The sequence below is a fragment of the Monopterus albus genome, unplaced genomic scaffold (assembly GCF_001952655.1).
Source record: "Monopterus albus unplaced genomic scaffold, M_albus_1.0 scaffold131.1, whole genome shotgun sequence".
Classification (NCBI taxonomy): domain Eukaryota; kingdom Metazoa; phylum Chordata; class Actinopteri; order Synbranchiformes; family Synbranchidae; genus Monopterus; species Monopterus albus.
In genome coordinates this window covers 1329398-1333913 of record NW_018128011.1, presented here as the reverse complement: position 1 = coordinate 1333913, position 4516 = coordinate 1329398, and the positions used below count along the sequence as shown (strand labels likewise).

The window sequence follows — 4516 nt, the reverse complement described above, 5'->3', positions numbered from 1 at the left end:
TGCTGAACCCAGTTACTGACAGACAAGTATTTCTTAAGAGTAATTCTATCATCTCATCACACACGTATAATTGAGTCTTTGAATTTAATGTGTGGCTTGTCTCCTAATCTTGCAAGTTAGAAGAAACCTGGAATGAATAATGAACAAGCTTAAATGTACCAATTCCTGTAAATTCTATCTTGAGGCAAAATAAGTGAAAGTAGTGAAGTTTTATGTTTGGACTATGGATGTGTGGGGTCTTTGAACTACACACCAGTTTATTACATTAACTTTAACCAAATACATTAAGATTTTGCTGCTCACGAGAATATATTTTATAGTAATTCCCTGATATTTTGATTCATTGTATGTTTTGCTGATAATACTATTGTATTCAAATTTTGAATTAAGTACTTTTACTTCCTCTAAACTGTAAATCGCTAGGATTGATCCTCTGTTTGGAATCAGATTGAGATGGTTTGGACATGTGCAGAGGAGGGGGGCAGGGGGGCAGAATACATATGCACGCCACACTTTTCAGATTTTTATTTGTAAAAAATCTTGAACACCACATATTGTTTTCCTTCCACTTCACAATTATGTGATACTTTGTGTTGGTCTATCACATAAAATACATTTAAGTTTGTCCCAGGGACAGAGGCGTCACGTCCAGCAGCAGCAGGTCCTGAACATTGCCTGAGGTGTCACAGGTGCCTGGGAGAATGGCGGCCTCATTATGTAATACTTTATTTTGTTATAAAAGAAATAAGTCTTGTGAGCGAGTTTGTGAGACATGTATAAACAGTTGCATCTGCATAGAAGTACTAGAGCATACAGTATTGTTCAAAATAATAGCAGTACAATGTGACTAACCAGAATAATCCAGGTTTTTAGTATATTTTTTATTGCTACATGGCAAACAAGTTACCAGTAGGTGCAGTAGATTCTCAGAAAGCAAACAAGACCCAGCATTCATGATATGCACGCTCTTAAGGCTGTGCAATTGGGCAATTAGTTGAAAGGGGTGTGTTCAAAAAAATAGCAGTGTGGCATTCAATCAGTGAGGTCATCAATTTTGTGAAATAACAGGTGTGAATCAGGTGGCCCCTATTTAAGGATGAAGCCAGCACTTGTTGAACATGCATTTGAAAGCCTGAGGAAAATGGGTCGTTCAAGACATTGTTCAGAAGAACAGCGTACTTTGATTAAAACGTTGATTGGAGAGGGGAAAACCTATAAAGAGGTACAAAAAATTATAGGCTGTTCAGCTAAAATGATCTCCAATGCCTTAAAATGGAGAGCAAAACCAGAGAGACGTGGAAGAAAACGGAAGACAACCATCAAAATGGATTATTACTATTATTTTAAAGTGCAATAATAGAATTTAATTAAAAAAAAGAATAAAAACATACATTTTAAACATTAAGGGAGATAGTAATTCCAGTGCAGATCATCCCGTAAAACATTTTAAACAATACAACTTTTGAATATTGCATAAACTGTGCATTCAGTAGAGCAGCCTAGTGATAGTTCAGTAGTTTAAGTGGGCGTGTAAGAGGTATTTATGCCTATCCAGTGTATTCACTGCAGCAGACAGTGCTCAGCACTCTCCTTGTTTGCAAAAGCATTAAGGTATATGTAGACAGCATCAAAAACATTTTCCCCAGGTTTCACAGACCAGGCCTAAGGTCAGTCCCAGACTAAAAAGAATGTTTGAGCTGTTACAAAAGAAAATAATTTGCCCTAACATATCTTAAGATATGCCAGAGCATTATTTTTCCTAAGATATTTTTTTTTTATAAAAGTTACTTAAACATCCTGATTTAATGAAGGCCTAGTCCTGGCTGTGGAACCTTTATCATCCTAAAAGAAGTATTTTTGTTGTGTTGCTGTCCCATGTGCTCAGCACTGTAGCTCTGCTTCTGCACACTGGAAAAATGCTGAGCATTAAACACAGTCTTCTATGAGTAACACTAACTAATGTTACAGTAATGCTTAAATCTTTTGCAACATCAGCAGATCTAATCTAATATGATTTAAAATGTAGCGAAGTACAATACTTCAAACAAAACATACTTAAGTAAAAGTAAAATTACAGATTTTTAAATAAAGCTCAAAGCTTGAAATTAACCCTTAACCAACATTTAACCCTTAATATAATTTGCATTGATTGTTTGGGTTAATCTGGAATGTGTTTTACAGTATGGGGAGAGCATCTGCATATTTTATTGTATAATCACGATATAATCATTATTTGGTATGAATGACCAAAACACTTGAATGACCACACAGACTTTTCTGAACTTTTATTGCTGTCATGTGATTGAAACAGTGCCAGTGCTTCAGTCGTGCTCTTTAGAGGCTGCTATGGCTTCAGTTGTCCACCAGATGTCACCGTCACTGAAGTCTTGAAGCTTTGAATCGTTTTCGGCACAGTTGTTAGGAAAGCCTCAGTGCTTCATGAGGCTTCACTTGCCCACCACTATTATTCTTTCATCTTTAAGACCTTTATTGACAGGCCACTCAGTGGAACCCTTCGATGTATGTATTTGTGGAGGCTGACCTTCTGGCTACTTCTAGACGTTTCACACACAACACTGTCAAGGCAGCGTTTGTGTCAAGTAATCATCCGGTTCATCATGCCAAAATAAAATCCATAATCCTAATTTTACTGTTTTATTACGAACAAATTTATGCTAAGATAAGATGCGTTCACAAGTTAACACTTGCTCTATGCTGTTTTATAACACAGACGTTGTCATAGCGCTGAAAAAGCAGCTTTCCGCTTTGTATTGTGTGGTTTATAAAATGTTAACAGGAAGTTGTATCTGCCACAGAAGCTGACTTAACGGCAGGCTATTGCGTGTGTGAAACTTCTGGAAGTCGCCAGAAAGTTGTGGAGTTGTCCTCACAATGTGACGTTATTCATTCATTCATTCATTCATTCTTTTGTACAGGTTGTTGGCAAAACAATAATTCTGGGGCAAGTGCAATCGTATGATGTAAAATTTGTATGTTTTCTGTGATTATTATGTAATCATCTTTTGGTTTTGGACTTGCCTGAAGAAGTAAAAACAGTGTAAACTTATGTGTCACATATAAACTGTTCCAAAGCTGTGAGGTGTCATGGTTATGTTTCAAATCGTCTCAGTGATCACAAAGTTATGCTGAAAATGTGACAGTAGATTACACTATTCAAAAGTCTGCTACTGTATTTATACATAAAGTTAACCTGCACATGTTGCTGGCTGACCAATTTGCCTGCTAGTGTGTCAGGCATATGCAAACCAACAACATTTTCAGTTGATATAACAATTATTATTATTATATTAGGCCTACATTATTTTCTTGACTGATCAGTCAATCATGTAAAATGTCAGCAGGCAAAAAAGTGAACAAGGCCTATCATAATATTACCAGGGTGCTGTATTCAGATTGTTATTATTTAAGAATAGTCCAAAACTAAAAGATGAGTACATAATAATTACAGAAAGCATACAAAACACTTGCCCCAGAAGCAACATCTGATTGCATTGTTTTGCCAACAACCTCTACAAAAGACATGAATTAACGAACGAATGAATGAATGACGTCACATTGTGACGACAACTCCACAACTTTCTGGAGACTTCTAGAATTTTTACACATGCGCAATAGCCTGCCGTTAAGTCTGCGTCTGTGGCAGGTACAACTTCCTGTTAACATTTTTAAACCTCACAATCTAATATGGAAAGCCGCCTTTTCAGCGCTATGAAAACGCCGGTGTTATAGATCAATATAGAGCAAGTGCTAATTGTTAATACATCTTATCTTAACATGATTGTTTCTTAATAAAATTGTGAAATAAGGATTGGGGTTTTTATTTTGGCACAATAAACCGGAAGTTGTACTTGACACAAACGCTGCCTTGACAGTGTTGTGTGTGAAACGTCTGGAAGCAGCCAGAAGGTCAGCCTCCACAAATATAAAGCGGCTGGTCGGAGAACAGAGACATGAGGAAGACGTCCGCAGCAGAAGATCCCGAGAGGAAGAGGATCAGTCCGCAGCAGAAGATCCAGAGAGGAAGAGGATCAAAGATCCAGAGAGGAAGAGGAGAGGAAGAGGATCAGTCCGCAGCAGAAGATCCAGAGAGGAAGAGGATCAGTCCGCAGCAGAAGATCCAGAGAGGAAGAGGATCAGTCCGCAGCAGAAGATCCAGAGAGGAAGAGGATCAGTCGTCTCTACTGCACATACCACTCAACACTAAACTGTAGGTTCAACCTTCACCTATGAGAGCAAAGTGAACATAGATTTTTAATACATTAATATTTTGTAAATTCGTAGCCTTCATATATTTTACTTGGCAGTAATGTAACGTTAACATTAAGTGGAACAAAGAGTTAGGTTGAGTAAAATGTTTACATGTGCAGTTTTGGTTCTTCATACCTTGACCTAACTACTTTGTAGAGGCAGATAGCCTATAGTACTGTTGCGCCACTACATTTATTTGATAACTTTAGAGACTTGTTACTTTTCAGAATTAGATTGCTGAAGCAAG

The 4516-nt window shown here is 37.3% G+C and overlaps 1 protein-coding gene across 1 annotated transcript in view; it reads left to right on the top strand.

Moving 5' to 3' along the window:
• The first annotated feature begins 4079 nt into the window (after positions 1 to 4079).
• The window catches only part of LOC109967531 (heat shock 70 kDa protein 1-like), a 2885-nt gene continuing 2448 nt past the window's right edge, over positions 4080 to 4516 (top strand). The window contains exon 1 of the mRNA XM_020613172.1: positions 4080 to 4228. The gene's annotated coding sequence lies outside the window, so the exon portion shown is untranslated. The remainder of the gene's footprint in view (positions 4229 to 4516) is intronic.